Source organism: Balaenoptera musculus, chromosome 11 (assembly GCF_009873245.2).
Source record: "Balaenoptera musculus isolate JJ_BM4_2016_0621 chromosome 11, mBalMus1.pri.v3, whole genome shotgun sequence".
Taxonomy (NCBI): Eukaryota; Metazoa; Chordata; class Mammalia; order Artiodactyla; family Balaenopteridae; genus Balaenoptera; species Balaenoptera musculus.
Window position 1 is genome coordinate 45,090,798 of NC_045795.1, and position 20,501 is coordinate 45,111,298.

Genomic DNA, 20,501 nt, shown 5'->3' on the forward strand with positions numbered 1-20,501 from the left:
ACTGCACAAACACAAAATTTAAAAATTACCCTTTCTTATTCTTTCTCTGGGTCTTCTGCTTTAAATGACCACATTCTCTGAATATTCTGACTGAGTTAAGATTTATGTTAAATAATTCTTAAGTCAAATAAAATTGTTTACACTGAAATTATTTCCTAGAATTGCTTTCTTCAATCTTTTTTAATGCTGCAACTTGACAGGAAAAATTGAAAGAAAAAAAAAAGGAAATTAAATATAAAGATGAGAAAGGTCACAGGTGGCTACCTCTTTATCTTTGATTTAGTTTATGTAATACTTTTAAGAAGTGCTTCATTGTCACATAGATCAATGGAAGAGGGTAGAGAGTGCAGAAATAAACCCATGCACATATGGTCAATTAATCTATGACAAAGGAATATACAGTGGGGGAAAAATAGTCTCTTCAATAAGTGGTGCTGGGAAAACTGGACAGCTGCATGTAAAAGAATGAAATTAGAACATTTTCTCATACCATATACAAAATTAAACTAAAAATGGACTAAAGACTGGAAACCATAAAACTCCTAGAAAAAAACATAAGCAGTACACTCTTTGACATAAGTCTTAGCAATATTTTTTGGATCTGTCTCCTCAAGCAAGAGAAATAAAAGCAACAATAAACAAATAGGACCTAATTAAACTTAAAAGCTTTTGCACAGTGAAGGAAACCATCGACAAAACAAAACAAAACAAAAACACAACCTACTGAATGGGAGAAAAATATTTGCAAATGATACGTCTGATAAGGGGTTAATATCTAAAACGTATAACAACTCATACAACTCTATATCAAAAAAATGAAACAACCCAATTAAAAAATGGGCAGAAGACCTGAATAGACATTTTTCTAAATAAGACATACAAATGAACAACAGACACATGAAAAGATGCTCAACATCACTAATCATCAGGGAAATGCAAATCCAAATATTGGGGAGGATGTGGAGAAAATCGAACCTTCCTACACTGTTGATGGGAATGTAAACTGGCTCAGCTACTATGGAAAACAGTATGGAGGTTTCCAAAAAAAGTGAAAAATAGGACTACTATATGATCCAGCAATACTACTCCTGGGTATCTATTCAAAGAAAATGAAAACACTGATTCCAAAAAATATGTGTACCTCAGTGTTCATTGCAGCGTTATTCACAGTAGCCAAGATATGGAAGCAACCTAAGTGTCCATCAACAGATAAATGGATAAAGAAGATATATATATATATATATATATATATATATATATATGATTAGCCCCCCGAAAATGAAATTTTGCCATTTGCAAAATCATGTATGGACCTGAAGAATATCATGCTTAGTGAAATGAGTCAGAGAAAGACAAATACTGATACTGTATGTTTTCACTTGTATATAATATCTACAAAATACAACAAATGAATGAATATAAGACAATAGAAACAGATTCACAGATACAGAGAAGAAACTAGTGGTACCACTGGGGAGAGGGATGGGTGGAGGTGCAGGATAGGGACAGGGGATTAAGAGGTACAAGCTACTAAGTATAAAATAAATATGACGGAAGACTGTAATGTAGAGCACAAGGAATATAGCCAACATTTTGTAATAACTTTGAATGGAGTAGAATCTATAAAAATATTGAATCACTATGTTGTACACTTGAAACTAATATAGCATTGTAAATCAACTATATTTCAATAAGAAAGTTCAGGGACTTCCCTGGTGGCGCAGTGGTTAAGAGTCCTCCTGCCAATGCAGGTGACATGGGTTCAAGCCCTGGTCTGGGAAGATCGCACATGTTGTGGAGTAACTAAGCCCATGTGCCACAACTACTGAACCTGCACTCTAGAGCCCACGAGCCACAGCTACGGAGCCCGTGTGCCACAACTACTGAAGCCCGCTTGCCTAGAGCCCGTGCTCCGCAACAAGAGAAGCCACCGCAGTGAGAAGCCCACACACCACAACGAAGAGTAGCCCCTGCTCGCTGCAACTATAGAAAGCCCGGGCGCAGCAATGAAGAACCAATGCAGCCAAAAATAAATAAATTTATTAAAAAAAAAAAAGGTTCAAAAAAAATGCTTAGTAGTTAAGTATATCGTGATAAATAGCCATAGCATGGACGCTGACCTTCTTTTTTTTTGTTCTCCATTCTCTAGACATCTTCCACCCTAATCAATGGGCAAGGCTGAGAGAGTAGCAGGTGACTGTGGGCTGTGTCCAAAGAAGTAGTTGTTTCTGAGTTGCAAACACTGTTTTATCTCAACGAGTGTTTTGTTAACTGTCTTAATTCACTGGCACCATTTTTCTCAGACTTACTAGGGTGGTGTTTCTTGGGAAGGCTGTGGGGAAGGGAAGGAAGAGAGGATAGAAGTTAGAGGGAAGTAGGAGAAGGGGTATACATCAGAAACAGTATCACCCGGAAAGCTTTTTCCAAAATACACATACCTAAACATCCCAATAGGACTCAGTAGATCAGGGAGGTGGTTGTTTTCTCAGCGACCCTCCATAGTTTGGGAGGTAGGGTGGCAGTGTCTTCTTCAATAACTGGGCTTTGAATTCCATTTGACCAGGCAATTCTGCTTCAGAATTTTCTCAGTTGATGGTTGGGCGCTGGATTTGTGTCAGAAGAACTTTCTAGAACTTTGAACAAGTTTCTTCTTTGGGAGCCTCATCTAGTACCCATCCTTCGTAGAGGAATTTAAAATATCATAAGGGATGCAAAGTACCTGAAAACTCAAAAGAGCCTTGAGGGTCCTTTCAAAGGCCCATTTCCCATGGAAGAGAGATGATACATGTTGTCTGTGTTCCTGCAGGCAATACAGTTTGAAATGAAATCATCTCAATTTAACTTTCAGCTGCAGCCTCAAGCATTCCCCCTTCTGAGAGTGAGATATTCAACCACTGTGACAGACTTCCGAGGAGGTCTTCAAAATCCCGTCAGGCAGCTGTTGGCTCCTCTCCCTCACCCAGGGTGTGGAAAGGTTGAGCTGGAGTCTTGAGGATGATTTTTTGGGGAGGACTCTCGTGTGTTCGGTCTCCTTTCCCTGGCGAAGTGGGGCAGGAGGCAGTCATCGAGAATGATCTCTGTTCAGTGGGACCCGAGGAGGGCTGGGCATGCTTCCCTTACAGCTGATGTCTGCTTGGTCCTGACAAGTGTCTTCTGGGCCATCTGGCTGTGACTGTGGAGAGGAGAGGGGGAATGAAGTGGCAGGACACTTCTCAGAAATTGGGAGTGTAACTGACCAGCCCACTGCACTCGCTCTTCCAGAGTCCATCTGGCTAAGGATGCAGGAGTGATTCCTGTGGGCTGGATGCAGTCAGCATGGAGGAGACGTAAGAGGGGTGTCTTGGATATTACCCAAGATAGTCACGAGTGCAGAACGCTGAGGTGTCCCCTTGATTACATAGAGGCTGAGGGGAAAGTGGGGAGTGGTCAGCTTCAACCGTGCCGAGGGAATTTCAAGAGAGAGCTCCAGGGATGGTGGGGTGCAAAGGGCTTCAGAGAATCTACAAAGTGTGCTATGAGAGAAAAGCCCGGCCCTCAACATATGCCCAGCCCAGACAGCACCAAACTTACAGTACCACGAACTGGAGGAGGTGGAGGGGGTAGCTGGGAGGAGAAGTGACAGGTGGAGCAAGAGAAGATGGTGACAGAACTTCCCACCGCAGCTGCCAGCCCGAAGCAGGACAAACTGCCGACAAGCATCGGAGGCAGAGGAGGAGAAAAGCTTTAACTCTAAATGAAGTTGTAAGTTTATTCTTATTAGGGTATATACACACATATTATATTATACTGTATTATATTCTATCACATTATATTATATTATTCATATGTATGAATTTATAAACTAGTAAAGAGAAAAGTCCTTGGAATTTCTCAAGTGTTTATGTGTTTATAGGGGCAGGAAAAGAAAATAATCAGCCCCTTAGAGCAGGCTTAAATGGGCAGTGGAGGAAAAGAATAAAGTTGCTTTCTGTTGCACCTGAGGCATCTTACTTGTTTAATATAATGATTGTGCAGAGGACAGAGGCTAACGTAAAGTGCCATGTTATTCCACACAATTTTCTGGTCCCACTTCCACAGAGGACATATCGGTTTAGCTACTAAAGTGTTTCCCCAGCTTTCACAAATGTAGGCAAAAGTTGGTAGTTGTATCTCATTTCAGAAACCCTACCGACCCTTTGAGGGAGTGAAATCACCTGTGGATACTGAGGGCAGAGTCTTCCCCCATGCTATGGACCATATTTCAATTCCCAGCCATCATCTGATTATCCTCAGCTAACACCTGTGGACAGGGGACCTGATGGTCTTCCCATTTGGCACAACATCCCAGAGTCAGTGTCAAGGTAACAGTCTAACATACTAATCAGACACTGATAAATTCTGTAGGAAATACCTTTCAGAGCCTGAGACATCTCTTGTTTTGGAAAGCTCCTCTCTATTGTTATTTCTAGACACAATACTGAAAAATATTTGTTAGCTGAACTCAGCTGATTACTAGTTAAAACAAGAAGTCAAAGAGTAGAAAAAGAGATGCAGAATTATTTTTCCTTTTTTGATTTATCCTGAGCTTTCTGGAAATGGTCTTGGGGATTTTCCTTTAATTACATGCCAGCTTTCCTTAAATGAAGGAGAAATTGTGTGGATGTTAAAAATCAATATGGACCCTACACTTTAAAAAATTTTAAATAAATAAATAAATAAGATTTTTTTCACTTGTGGAAAAAAAAATCAATATGGACCCCACACTTTCCTCTATAGCCTTCTTAGCTCTGGGGTTGCAGATTATAATGTGGCTTTTTTTAAATAAGTGTATTTATTTATTTATTTATTTATTTTTGGCTGCGATGGGCCTTCATTGCTGGGCGCGGGCTTTCTCTAATTGTGGCGAGCGGGGGCTACCCTTTGTTGTGGTGCACGGGCTTCTCATTACAGTGCCTTCTCTTTGTTATGGAGCACGGGCTCTAGGCTCATGGGCTTCAGCAGTTGTGGCTCGCGGGCTCTAGAGCACAGGCTCAGTAGTTGTGGCGCACGGGCTTAGTTGCTCCGCAGCATGTGGGATCTTCCTGCACCAGGGCTCTAACTTGTGTCCCCTGCACTGGTAGGTAGATTCTTAACCACTGCGTAATGTGACCTTTTTTTTAAAGAAAAGGGAACTGAGGGCAAGTTATAATTCCTGAGTTTTGAAAAAAATTCTGTTTCATTAATTTCTTCATTAAAATGAACATAAGCTTGACTTATTCTCTGACCTTATAGTCTTTAAATACAAACTCCACCCTAAGAGAGGCATTTTAGGGCATCTGCCCAGTTCACTGCCTTCTCCCCTGAGAGCTTCACTGTGGCCGCCCCCCCACAGTGTTTGCACACAACTCTTCCCCTTTGGCCACAGCAGACTGGACTAGAGCTAAACCTCCAACTGAGCCGGGTCAGTTTTGTCTTTCTTTGGGAATTTGGAATCAGGCTCCAGAAATGAGGCTCCAAAATTGAAGACAATTCTTCAATTGTCTTGCTTGAGGTGACACAGATTCCTTAACAGAAGCTTCCATTGTGGGGTGGCCATTCTGAGTCATACTGATTTTCAGAGAAAGAGAAAAGTTAAGCCAACAACCTGAGAGGTAAAGAGCTGAGACCACACGGATGGGGAGTGTGAAAGTGAGGCCAGGAGAGCACTTGTCTTGGTCTCTGATGGTTTCCTCCTCCTGGTCTCAGTCCTTTGTGAGGCCAACAGCAGACCTTTGATCCATGACACTCCTCAAGGTCCTCGTAACACTTTGCCCTTTTTGTTCACTGGATTAAGTGGGTTTCTATTATTGGCAGCCAAAAAATAAAATTTACCGAGATATTCATCCAATTACAAAAAAAATTTCGGTGGTTCAACAAATTCTTTGGCTTCCATTGCCAGTGGCCCATCACTTAGAAATTTGCTTCTGTGGCCAACTTGATAACCTCAAAGGACATGCTACTTACACTCTCCAAATTTCCATTGTTGTGTGTAACTTTGTCTTGAAACCCTTGTAGAGAACATTCACTTATTATAATTGTAGGAGAACTGACCTTCTCAAGACTACACCATCAGTCACTGTTGATGCCTGGCAGGGCACCAGGGCTCCTCTGCCAAGTCTTCTCCCATCATCTCCACAGGGGTCGGGAAGATGAAAATTCAAATGTTCCTACTTACTGGCTGTGTGCTGAGTGGTAAGTTACTTAATATTTCTAAGAGTCAATTCCTGTATATGCAAAATGGGAAGGAGATATTAACATCAATTCTAGATTAACCAAATTTGAAAAGAAAATCCCTAATCACAGCAAAAGCATCATGGGTTATCTGGCATCGTGTTACCTGGTTTGTAGGTTGAGGCTGAGCCTGCTGCCGGGGCATCACTGTGCAGCCTCCCCACCAAGGTCAGCCATCTGAAGACCACTTTTCCCAACCTCCCTTCTAATAACCACATTACTTATATGTATATAATTTACTTATGTATATAATAAAAAAAATATAATGTTTCTAACTGGGATACAAAAGAGAAACAAAAGGAAATACATATATATTGTAAGTTAATAAGAATTTTAAGGTGTGAACTTATAAGTATCCTAGAAGGTAAAATAAAGTGGTCAGATGTTTGTACCCAAACATCCAACCTCCATGAATGTGACAGTTACACATGCAGACTGATTCAGGAGTGTTGGATGGTAACTCACATTCTGGTAGCTGAGCTGCCTCTGACAGCATGATACTCCCACACGGTAAACAACTTTTGGTAAAATTCTGAACAAAACAAAATACGACTTCCTTCGATTGACAGAGGTTGTTTATATGAAAATCCTTCAAAAATAATTTGTTTTCATAGATAAAATATAATTAGGCTTGGATAATAATAAATTTGAAAAAGATGGATTTACTTACGTGATGCCTGGTGGAATATTCTAAAGTCGTGTGGAATGCAGGCAGTTTGTTTACTGTGTTAGCTCCACTCACCGGATGTCAAGGGTAGCCCCCCATCACTGTGACAAACAAAGGTCCACTTCCAAGGGAAGGTGCCCCACCCCTGAGAGGTGCTGAGTAGATCATTGTGACTGAGGGAGATGCCCAGGGAGATGCCCAGGGAAATGCCAGGTCTGGGGTGTCCAGGGAGCCCACCGCCCAGTGGGATGAAGGGCTGAAGCTTCCTCCCTCAGGATCCGGTAGGTCTTTTCATTAACTTTTTAACCTTTAGCTTTTTAAGTCTTTTGTTTTATGACTACTTCTTAAAAATAGCATATTTTTTCTAAATCATTTTTAGACCCAATTTGAGAGACATTACCTACTCCTTGTTCTCTTGATTGCAAAGTCCTACTGTAAACCCACAAACCAGAGCAGTGCCAGCAAAGAGTGGATGCTCAAAAGATATCTGATAAGTGAATAAATAAACTATTTCTTTACTTTAATCTTTTTCAATGTTTTGGAAGTTATATATCTTGCTTTTCATCTTATGTGTGATTATTTTAACTTTTTTCTAAAGTATCATAACATGTTCTATAATTGTCAAAATGATTTAATGGTAAAAACTTTTAAGAGGATTTCCATTTTTCCCTCATTACCTCTCAGCTTTTGTTAATAAAATCTTGGAGTTTAGGTCTATATTATTATTAAGACTTCTTTCACTAAGAAACCTTCTCGTTTTGACATTTGCCTCTAGTTTTATAACGAGATTTACAATTATTTAGATACCATATTTTAATTGGTCTCCATGTTCACTGCCTATTCTTTTATGCTGGCTTTCCTCTTCTTGAGCTGTTAATTATACTTCTTCTCTCTGTTTGTCTTCAAATAATTTTTTTCAAGAAGGATAGAAGGGTGGCATCTTCCTGGGGACCTTGTATTTGATCACCTTCAGTGAAAGACCACTTGGATAAACATTGAATTCTTGGGTTAAAACCCTTGACTAATGAGTTTCTGAATAACTGAGAGTTGATTTGAGTGATGCAGTATTTTTAAGAATACCATTTCCAAGAACACTGTTATTTACATTGTTCTAAAATATAAAATTAGGAAAAGAACAGATGAATTTTTCAGCTTTTTAATGTGGAGCAACTTCTTTATTGCTAGTCACGAGATGCCCTCCCCACTTCCTTTTAGAAGACCAGGTGCAATAGGTACGTCAGAGGGCTTGGCAGTCATTTTTTCTTTCATTTATTCAAGCAAGAATACAAAGGTGTATGACTCATCAGCTTTTCTTGAGCAGTTACAGTTTTAGCTCATAAACATGATTCAAAAGAAGAGAAGATCCTTGACATTTGAAGAACTTACTAACTAGTGCGAGAGACACAAAATCCTTAAAAATGATTGGGAAGTCAATTACAAGGCAGTGTATAATCTAAAACTACATATAAGGCATGTTTGTAAAGCCTAAGACAAATGTTACATGTCACAGGTAAAAACTATTTTAATTATATATATGTATATATGTGTGTATATTTCTACACATACATACTTTATATACATAAGAGTTGTGAAACTATTTAATTTTCCATTTAGTGTATGCCAATCTCTGTTTAGGATACTGGAAATTTAAAGGTGATTAAAATTGAGTAAGGTATTCAAGGACCCTCTAGAACGGTGAAGAAGAGAATCAGCTGCCAGAGAAGGCAAAGTAAAGAAAAGACCTGTTTGCAGTAAAACTGGACGGCACAATCTCCCTGGGAGAGGCACATCCTGATGCTACTTCAGAGTGTTATTTGACTAGATATTTAGTTGAACAGAGATGGTATAAAACTTCAGGTTAAAGGGAAAATGCCACTGTATTTATTACTGTTATATAATTTTATCAGCACAGAGGCACTGTTGGCTTCTGACACTGCATATTGCATATTTGGCATTTAGAATTATTGCTTGACCTGATTTTAATTCAACCTAAAACTTTTTTTTTGTAATATTAACATTTAGGGACTTTCTGCTATGCTCATCTTCAGAGGATAAAACACAGAGATGACAGAATTGGTAAACTCTAAGCTAACTTGGATTAACCTAAAAGTTTTGTGATAGTTAATTTTATGTGTCAACAAGGCCCGGTACCCAGATACCTGGTTAAACATTATCTTGAGTGTGTTTGTAAGAGTGTTTCTGGATAAGATTAACATTTGTGTTGGTAGACTTAGTAATGTAATAGATGACTTTCCCCAATGTGGGTGAGCCTCATCCAATCCCTTGAAGGCTTAAATAGAACAAAGGTGGAATAAGAGAGAATTTGTTCACTATGGCTGACTGTCTTGGAGCTGAGACACTGGTCCTCTCCTGCCTTCAGACTCAGACTTGGACTGGAACCATTGTGTTCCCTGGATCTGAGGGCTTTGGACTTGGACTGGAATTAAACCATTGGCTCTCCCAGGGCTCCAGCTCCCTGACTGCAGTTCTTGGGACTTGTCAGTTTCCATAATCACATGATCCAATTCCTTATTATCTATCTGCCTATCTATATATCTGTATCTATCTATCTATCTATCCATCCAACCATGTATTATCTCCTATTGTTTCTGTTTCTCTGGAGAATCTTGACTAATACAAATTTTGGTACTCAGAGTGCTTCTAGAGAAACAGGATTTTAAGGATGAATTTTCTGAATTGGTTCTGAAAATTGGCTCTCTGCTCTGATTAGTTTTAAAGACGCTAATGACTTTCTGGTAGTAAAGAGATCACTGATGATCCGTGCCTTGATCTAGCAGTAGAGATATGAAAACTATCATCATTAGATCCTCCTAACCAACAACTGCTTCTAAGAAGCAAGGCTCTAGGTAACTGTGTATATGACACTTTTCAACGTTTTTGGCAAACTAATGAGTAGAGTGAGATTGGCTGGGTGCTCCTGTTGTTGCTGGACAAAGTGAGGAAAGAAAAAGCTGAGCTCAAGGATTAAAATTTGACAAAGATCAGTGTCCCGGAGGCTGAGGAGTGGATTATAATGATCCCATAACCTGGTCCCGGAAGTGGTGTTTGTACCAGGTGTCAACAGGTTCTGTGAGCAATTAGCAGGGTCTTTAAGGTTAGGGACAAGCTTTGTTTACCTTTGAAAATCTTGTAAGGCTCTGGGCGTGGTACCTTTTTACTGGTATGTACTCAATAAAGACTGGGTAAATTGGTCCACATTCTTGATGATGGGACACTTCTCTTCCTGTTTTGATTTTCAGCAGCAATAGGACAGTCTAACAGTTGATGAATGAGTGCTAAGGTGCAGTGTTCTGTGAACTAATAAGGTAAATTTATCTATATTAATTTGCCTTACCCCAGGACAAACACTTCCTTGGATGGCAGTGTTTTTTAGTTTATAACTGTCTTGACTACTAGTGAGAAAGTCAGTGCATGTAAATTCTAACGATGTTAACTTTAGGGACGTACATAGCATATTTTGCCTCTGTTTTTCCCCCACTTCAATTAAGTAGAATAATCATATTAACCAAATCGTCAGGCTGTTATGAAAAATATTTTAATAAAATATCCCCACACCAGTGTATCCCTTTGGTGATGAATAAAAACATGGCATAATCTCCAGCTCAGTAGGAGGGAGAAAATTGCCACAGGAAGTTCTGAGACTCCTCAACTCACCTGGGAACAATTACAATAATGATCATAATGACAATAATAATAGCAAAAATCCCAGTAGTATTTACCATTTATATGATACCAGAGCCAGAATTTCTTTGTAGGAGGAGGGTGGTGGTCTAGTTGGAAGGAGGTGAGGAAGCTGGGAGACTTGTCTTGAGGTTACATCTGCAAAGGTCTTTGCCTAAGGTTGGGAAAATGGCAGCTGTTAAAATCACAGAATGGGTGGGGCATGTGGGGGGGGATCCTGAAGGGGGAGGGGGGGTGTCAAGTTGCCTCACTCCCTCTCTTCATTCACCACAAGCTGCTTCTTTTTTTGATTGAAGTATAGTTGATTTACGATGTCGTGTTAATTTCTGCTGTACAGCAAAGTGATTCAGTAATACATATATATACATTTTAAAAAATATTCTTTTCCATTATGGTTTATCTCAGGATATTGAATACAGTTCCCTGAGACAAGCTACTTCTTGATGCTGGCAGATACATACTGCTTTACCTTTTCAGAACTCAAAATAATTTATTCACATAAGTACATCTAGTGCAGACATGATTCCTGTGCAGTCTTCGTCAAAAGGAAGTGTTATTGTTCCTATAACTTCTGTTCCACATCATTGTCTCACAGGATGATGCTAATCTGTGTGAGACCGAGATGCTAAAGGCAGGTCTCCATGGCAGTTAATAAAGCTCTCTTGTGAGGTGCCCTTCACATCATACATGATGTTGTCTAGTATCAAGTATCAAATGTTTGAGTGACAAAGGGTTAATACTCCTTCATCTACACACACGCTCAAAGTTTGAGTATTACACGTTGGTAATCAGGGAGGATAAATGTGTTCTCCCTGCCCTGGTCATTATAACCATTATGTCAGTGACGGCCTGATTCTAGAGCCTCCTAAACTGGTCTTGAACATTCCCAGTCATCATTCCCAAAAATGAAATATTATCTACTGTGTACATGAGCTCTTGAGAGCTTTCATAGCTGTAATTAAATATACATAAAAGGCAAGTAACACTTTCAGCTCAAGCCGCGTGCTGGTTTGTTTTATCAAGCATTTGCAAAGGTTCTTTTGATCGGTGATTAAAAGTGGATTAACAATTTGGATTTCTTCCTTTTGGGGTATCAGTCACATTTCTTTAGTGGTCTCTGAGCCTTGCCTTGGGGCACATGCTCCAAGGTGCTAGGTCCAATTTAAAACTCCAGATTGAAGTTTATATATTAAGTGTGCATGTTTGGTTTTGGATTCTTGAGGTTTGCCTGGGGCATCTTCTCTAATTAATCATCCCATGGGTTTAGAAATCTTCCACCCAGTCCTTTTTGATTTGTCAAAGGAAATAGAGAAGGTCTCAGTCTGCAAAAATCCTTATCTGATGTGTCACATCATACAGGTTTTAAGATTTAAATACACTTTCTTTTTAAACACATCAGCTTTACCAAGCTAGAAGCATGGAATGTTTGCAGATATCCACCATTCACTGAAATTGGCAGGCAGAAAGCTTGATACAGTAAAGGAATGGCTATTTAATAGTTCTTTTATTTTCCATTCAGATCACGCACACTTTTACTGAAAGAGGCCGCACAGCATGGAGTCTGATATTACAGCAGTGGCTTCAGGAAGCAATAATTGAACACTCCTCATTAAACTGGTTCATAAAAGAATCCTATTAAAACCAATACAAATAATAAACCTTGAAAATGCTGCTTTAAATTCCAGGAGGGTGGTGAAGATATGCTACAGTGACAGTCTTCTGGTTCGCAGGGTAATTTTGAAAATCTTGTGTGCTGAATTTTTCTAAGCCAAGCAGGCACCTCACGACTGAATAAAAGACCTGGGGAATATTTTAAATGTATTCGATCCAAGGGTGTGCCTTTTACAGTCAGTCGTCCCCAAGAATTGATCCCTCATCCTGTCAGGATACCCAACCGAAAGGCTGATTATCTTTACTCACTTAATTAATTAATAGGTAATTCTTACAGAGAGGTTGGACACCTGAACCCACCGAGTCCTCTTTGCGTGGGCAAATCTAGCTGGTTCCATACGCTCATTTCACTAAATGAGACTTTGGCCAAACTATATTTTTGCAAATAATAGCAAATGGATCCAATGCAAAAATAATAATTAAAAAGTTATTCGTTGTTTCCTTTTAAATCACAGAGGCAGCTACAGAAGGCCCCGAATGCGCAGGACATACGGCTCCGCTCGCCACCCAGATGGTGCTGCGGCTGGTCCTCCCCTTGTGCATCTGGGCGGCCTTCACCCTGCCCCCGACCCCCAAATCCTCCTGGCCTTCCGGCTGCACCGCTGCCTTACCCGCTGCCTTACGCTGGCCTTTCTCGACAGACTCCCCTTATTTTCTGTTATCTCTCCATGTTCTCCCAAACTCCTTCCTCATTCAGGTTTCACACCTGTTTATGATCTGGTTTCTGGAGGGGATAAAATTCACATGGACAGGCATTTGTGTCTCAGCCAAGGGAGACTAATGCACTTCTTGATTATGGATCTCAGAGAACTGGGATGATGTGTCTTAGATGTTTATATGCTCCAGTTCAATGGTTTCTCAGTTTTGCTGACCTGAAAAGCATAAGGGACCCCTTTACTAAGCACTTTTTTAAACTTTTTATACTCTGAGCCATGTAGTGATTGTTGTCACCAACACAATAGTTATTGAATAAGTAACTGGAATGTCTGTAGTATTCCTGATCATTTCAATGAACGCTGTTCTTTCTGTTTTCTCCCTCCCACAAAATATTTCTTGTACCCTCTTGATGACTCCTCAGACTTTAGATTCCAGACCAGTGGTTCTCAAACTTTACCTGCATCAGAACACCTGGATGGCTTTGATAACTCAGATTGCTGGACTTCCATCCCCAGAGTTTCCAATTTGGTGACCTGGGGTGGGGCCAGGGAATTTGCATTTCCAATACATTTCCAGGTGATCCTGTTGCTGCTGGTCCAGCACCTTGGGAAGCATTGCTCTAGAAATAAGCAAAACTAAAGGGGTTAAGTGATCTAGTGTGAGTCAGTTATAATCCCTGCTTTACCCCCTTTCCAGCTAGGTAGACTCTCGGCTGATGAAGCTTCTTAAACTTCAGTTTCTTCACTGTTAAAATGAGTTTAACAAAACATCCCTAGCAGGGTTGTTAAAAGGAAGAAATGAGATCATGTTTATTAAGCATTTGAAAGAAAAGTGATTGTGATAGGTGTTTTATTGTTATTACGTTTTATTTCTTCCCTAGAACTCAATTTTCAGGACTTCTAATTGAATCATAAAGGATCCTTTAAGCACCCAATTTGGTTAAGGAAAGTGTTTGTGTGTTTGGAAAATAAGAAAATAAAATCCCTTTTGGGAGCACCTTGACAAAATAATGAATTCAAAATTCATCTGGATGTGTACAATAATAGCCAGAGAGTTTTGAAAGGAGGCTCCTCTTTTGATTGTTGTTTTACCTCACCAGATATCAAAACATATTATAAAGTCATGCTAATCAAAACAGCATGGTATTGGCTTAGGAAAAGGCAAATAAGTTAGAGGAGTAGAGTAAAAAATTTTATATCACACACAGACACTCACACTCATATATTATATATATATATGATTTCAAGTCAATGATGGAAGCATGAACAATTAATAATGTTGGAGAAATTAACATTGATTTAAAAAAACTTTAATATTTGTTTCTATTTTTATTTTTATTTTTTTGGCTGTGCTGCACAGCAGGTGGGATCTTAATCCCCTGACCAGGGATTGAACCTGTACCCCCTGCAGTGGAATTGTGGAGTCTTAACTACTGGACCACCAGGGAAGTCCCAATATTTGCTTCTTATCACACAAGAATAATTCCTGGATGGGTTTCTAAAACCATTGAAATTTCTTTTAATATGTGTGATACAGTGTGATGTTTCTATAATTGTGAGGAATAAAAAGAAATAAAGGAAAAAATGTCACATTTGAATTGACATAAATTTAAAACTTCTATTTGAGAAAGGTGTTTATATGAATACAGTTGAAGGACAAATAGCCTGGAAAAAATATTGGAATCATTTAGAAAAGAATTAATATCTGGACGATAAAACCATCTTTTCAAAGTAATAAGAAAACAAAACACATATAATGCAATAGAAAAGCAGGCAATAGCCAATTCAGAAGAGAAAGAAGAAATATAAATGCCTGACAAAGACTGATAAGATTTAGTATTGTTAAGGCTATGGAAATCTGGTTACTGCCACCTAATGTTTGTGGAAATGTAAGTTTATGCAATTTTTTTGGTGAGCAAACTAAAAATCACATGCCCTTGGAAATGGCAAGTGTACTTCTAGAAATTTATGCAATAGAAATACTTTCATGTAGACACAATAATAAGTTCACAGGAATGATCACTGAGACTTTTCTGTTAATACTGAAACATTAAAAACAATCTAAATGTGCTTCAGCAGGGAAATGGTTAACCATATTATGGTACATTCACAGTATTGGGTAATGTATACAAGGCAGGGTTTGAACATCCAGCAAAATGAAAATATATATCATGAAAAACCATTTGCAGGGTAAAATATGACAAACATCCTTTTGAAGGCATTGTTTAACTTGCAAGAAGGTAAGAAATATCCACAGATGGTTATTATTAAAAAACCAAAAGACAACAAGTGTTGGCAAGGATGTGGGGAAATTGGAACTCTTGCATATTGTTGGTGGGAATACAAAATTATGCAGCCAGTATGGAAAACAGTATGGAGGTTCCTCAAAAAATTAAAAATAGTACTGTCATATGATCCAGCAATTCTACTTTTGGGTGTTTATCTAAAAGAATTGAAATCAAGTTCTTGAAGAGGTATTAGTACTCATATTCATTGTAGCACTATTCATAATATCTGAGATGTGTAAACATCCTACATGTCCTAGACAGATGAATGGATAAAGAAAATGTAGTATATACATAAAATGGAATACTATTCAGCCTTAAAAAAGAAGGAAATTTTGCAGGATGCAACAATATGGATGAACCTTGAGGCCATTATGCTAAGTGAAATAAGCAGTCACAGAAGGACAAATACTGCATGATTCTACATATATGAGGTATCCAAAACAGGCAAATTCATAGAATGAAAGAGTGGCATGGTGGTTCCCAGGGGCTGGGGGAGGGCAAACTGGAGTTACTAATCAACAGGCATAAAGTTCTAGTTAAGCAAGATAAATCCTGGAGATCTGCTTGACAACATTGTACCTATAGTCAACAATACTGTACTGTACACTTAAAAATTTGTTAAGAGGGTAGATCTCATGTTAAGTGTTTTTATCATGATAAAATAACATTTTAAGAAAGAATATTATACTGCCACATGAATAGCTAGACCATTGGAAAATAATAGAAAGTTCGGAAACAGACCCAAGTACGTACAGAAATTGGACGCAAGTAACCGTAGAAAGTAGGTATATAATAAAGCATATTAAATTATTGTGGAAAAGATTGACTTTTAAATTAATGGTGTCAGAACGATTGCATAATCTTTGAAAAGGAGAACATAGAGTCCATATTCAAACCATGCTTGATAATAAACTCCAAATGTGTCATCTGTTTTAGTGAACTTATGATTTTAATAGGTCCTCTTTCCTAGCTCTAAGAAAGGGTCAAGATGCAGTGGCAAGTGGAAGGCACTGAGAGGTTAGTTTCTCAGTATCACTCCCACTAAACAGAACCAGGTCTCTTTGGAGTACCGGGTGATTCCAGATTTGCACTGAGACAGCATGAGATACGTCTGGAACATCTTGTGCCAGAAAGCAAGGAAGAACTGAAAGAGTGATGGGGACATGTCAGAAGAACACAGAACAACTGTTTAACGGGCTGAATTTGAGATAATACAAACATTGAAAAACAAAAAAAGGGATAGTAATAGATTATATCATATTGAATATCAAAAAATAAAGTCAGGGAAACAATCAGACAAATTCAGCTTCTGGGGACATTTCCTAAGACTATTGTCACTGACCCAGACTTGGGCCCGCTTCCCCCACGCACAATAAATTCAACCTGTAGAAACAAGGTTGTGGTGAAGAAAAGTGTGGCATTCATTGCAGGATCAAGTAAGGGGAATGGGCAGCTTATGCCCCAAAATCCCACATTCTCTGATGGCTTTCAGGGAAGGGTTTTTAAAGACAGTGTGAATGAAAGGGTCATAGAGTGTGATCAGCTCACGTATAATTCTCTGCAATTCCACTCCTGGGCATATATCTAGAGAAAACTATAATTCAAAAACCCCAGTGTTCATAGCAGCACTACTTACAATAGCCAAGACAGGGAAGCAACCTAAATGTCCATCGACAGATGAGTAGATAAATAAGATGTGGTATATTTATACAATGGAATATTACTCAGCCATAAAACAATGAAATAATGACATTTGCGGCATAATAGATGGACCTGGAGATTACCATACTAAGTGAAGTAAGTCAGAAAGAGGCAGAAAAATACCATATTATATCACTTATATGTGGAATCTAAAATATGACACAAATGAACCTATCTATGAAACAGAAACAGAATCACGGACATAGAGAACAGACTTGTGGCTGCCAAGGGGGAAAGGCAGGGGAGGGATAAATTAGTAGGTGGAGATTAACATGTATACACTACTACCTATAAAACAGATAAACAACAAAGACCTACTGTATAGCACAGGGAACTATATTCAATATTTTGTAATAACCCATAATGGAAGTGAATTAAAAAAAGAATATATATATATTTATATATATGTATCATTGAATCACTGTGCTATACACCTGAAACTAATACAGTCTTATAAATCAACTATACTTCAATAAAATTAAAAGAAAACAAACAAACAAAACCCTATTCTCTGATTGGTTGATAGTGAGGTAACAGGTGATGTTTCAGGAGTCTCAATCATCAACCTTCTGGTTCCAACCAGTCTGTGGTCTACATGCTTGTGGTCAGCAGTTAACTTCCTCAACCCAGTGGGGGTTTTAGTATCTGTAAAACAACTCAAGGATATGGCTTAGAATATTATCTATAGTCCTTGAGGAGGAACTAAAGTTCCTTGACTTTGTTTTATGGCTAAACTATTATTATTTTGTCCTGTTTGACTGTTTTTCTTTGTTTCTGCCTTTTTTCATTTCTCTGATTAAATCTGTTCTTCGGAACTCAGGGAAGGCCTAGGGGGCTAAAGCTTTTTTTTTTTAACAAAAAAGAGGTGAGGTAGTCTGTCCCAGGGGAGGTCCCTCAGGGTCCTGCTCGGTTTTAATATTGACGTGGACTTTTCAAAAATTTTCAGTCATGAAAAACAAACGAAAAAGCAGGACAGTGTCTAAGTTAAAGGGGACTAAAGAGACATGACTGCTAAATGAAATGTATAATCCTTGATTGGGTCTTGGATTTAAAAAAACACAGCTAGAAAGGGCATCTTTATAGACAGAGAAATTTGAATATGAACTATATATTAAACAATATTGTACCAATGTTAAATGTCTAGGGTATGATAATGGTGTGTTTATGTAAGAGAATGTTCTGGTTCTGGAGAGATGTTTGGAACATAGTTAGTGGTGAGCTGTCATGAGATGTGAGGTGTCTATAAGAGTGTGAGAGAGATGAGGAGGCAGCTGGATAGAGCACACATGGGAAGGTGGTAACAACTGGTGGGTCTAGACGGAGGATATATGGTGTTCACTGAGCTATTCTTTCAGTTTCTCATAGCTTTGCAATTTTTCAAAATAAAAAGTAGAGGAATAAAATACAACAAAAGTTCCCCATTAGGCCATTAAATCATCATTTAGATATACAGGAATATTTATAGATCATGCAATTATTTCAAATTCTTTATAAATTAAGGCAAATGTAAGGAATAAGTATCTAAGTACATTAAGGAATAAATGACATTAGTAGAAAATATCTGTCTCTTTACTTGACAGATGAAGACATAGATCCACAAATAAATTAACTCCCCTAAGGTCACACACTAATAAGATTCCACTTCTGTGAACTTTATACGGCAACTGAAAATCAAATATGGTCCTTTGAATCCTTGAAATTTTCTTTCCAGGCTGTTGGTTTGAGGAAGCTCACTGTATTACCCTTTATCAGAGAGCACAGAGCTTTCAAGGATTTTCTTTTTCTTCTTTTTATATCTGCTATTTTCCTCTCACATTTCAGCAGGAATGAAAATATCAGTAGGGATGCTTTCTACTTCTTAAACCAATTCTTCATAAACTGGTGAGGTGGTTGGAAGTCCATTAGATCTATTGAATAAGGTGATAATGATGTTGAAATTAACAATAAAGCAAGAGTGTTAAAACGGATTCTAGCCAAGATTTAATATTTTGAAATGTACAGAATCTTTTCTGTTCCTTTGAGTTAAGCCAGGATTCATCTTCCAACCCTGGACCATCATGGGTCATTATTAGTTCCACCTGCCTGGACAAGGAAATTGACACAGGGCTTGTTCCTGAAGTGTGCTGTGCTGCTAGGTCGGATCGTGCTCTGCCCCCTACTGGCTGGGCGACTGTGGGCAAGTTTCTTAGCCTCTGGCTTCAGTTTCCTCAGGTGTAACATGGGAATAATAATGGTATCTAATTCACAGATTTATTGAGAAGACTAAATGAGAATGCTCATGGCACAGGGCCTTGTACATAGTAAACATATAGTTATTTTTTATTAAGCTCTAGCTTGTCAACTAGATAATTCTCAAATGACTGCCGAGTTTAAAATAGTTTATATTTTACAGATATCATTGGATTTTCTATTTTCATATTTGCATATCATGATGACTTGACTAGAAATTGTTGCCCATAAACACTAGACAATTTTTGACATGAAAAGGAATTTAACAAAAAGATCTCTGTATCTGCTGTCCTTCCAGGATTTTTATTTTGGTCACATGCAATTTTAATATATATTTCCCTCCTATGTATAATATCAGGAAATATCACCCATATATATTAATAAGCCAAAGTTAGTTTTTTCCAAACATGTTACATTGAAACTGGTGCCTCAATGACACTTTTATCCTCACATTTTTTTTTTTCTGAGAAGTAATTTTACATTTGACTGGCTTTTATAATGTATTTAAGAATTTGGAGTTCACACAAGCATTTAGCAATCTAGGGTTCAACAGGAACCCTAGATTCAACAGGAAGCACATGGACCTGCTCAGCTTGGGCTCCTGTCCTGACCACTTCCCAGCCCTTTACTCCTTGTAAAATCACACTGCACGTTGGTGTGTTTGTTCATCCTTCTGTAAGTATTTGTCACGTACCTGCTTTGCTTGGTGCTCAGGGGAAAATGTAAAGAGGAGGCCCTGTTGTCTAGAAAGAGCCAATATAATTAGAAATAGAACTCATACACTTAAGCATGTATCTTAGAATGGACGATAATGTATAAATGGCTAAAATGAGTGGTGTAGGTAAGCGAAGGTTAACAAAGCCAGGAATAGGCAGAAAGACTCCTATTCCTATGATGAATGAGTTGTTTATTAAAAGATGGGCAGGGATTGTGACAGCACAGACAGTGAATTTAATGCAGTTCTGGCAGAATTCTGATAGGACATCTGGGAATTGCCCAAGGAGAGATTCTTAATAACTGACCTGGTTCTTGGTTCTTATACTCTCTGAGGCCAGAGCTGGGCATTTGAGCAGATCAGCTTCTACCAGCTTTCATATTTCTGCCTTCTTACCTGCGAACCTTTGGTGGCCTCCTCTGCTTCTCTTGGGCAGCAGAGTCAGGCTGCTCTTGGGAGAGGCCTGGGAGGGCCTTTCTTCCACAAATTCTGCCCGGGTGTTGGCCCACACCATCTGCTAGGCTTCCCTTACATTTGGCATTGTGCTCAGTACTTTATATACTTTTCAAAACTGTGAGGGAATTACTATGTGAAACATCTGGTAATTCCAATTAGAGTCTTGACGGCCACTAGGGAGTTGGCTG

The 20,501-nt window shown here is 38.6% G+C and overlaps 1 long non-coding RNA gene across 1 annotated transcript in view; it reads left to right on the forward strand.

Moving 5' to 3' along the window:
- LOC118904213 overlaps positions 1 to 20,501 on the forward strand; it is a 41,618-nt gene that overhangs the window by 9,674 nt on the left and 11,443 nt on the right. Inside the window, exon 2 of the long non-coding RNA XR_005021956.1 lies at positions 6,039 to 6,189. This is a non-coding gene — a long non-coding RNA (uncharacterized LOC118904213). The remainder of the gene's footprint in view (positions 1 to 6,038; positions 6,190 to 20,501) is intronic.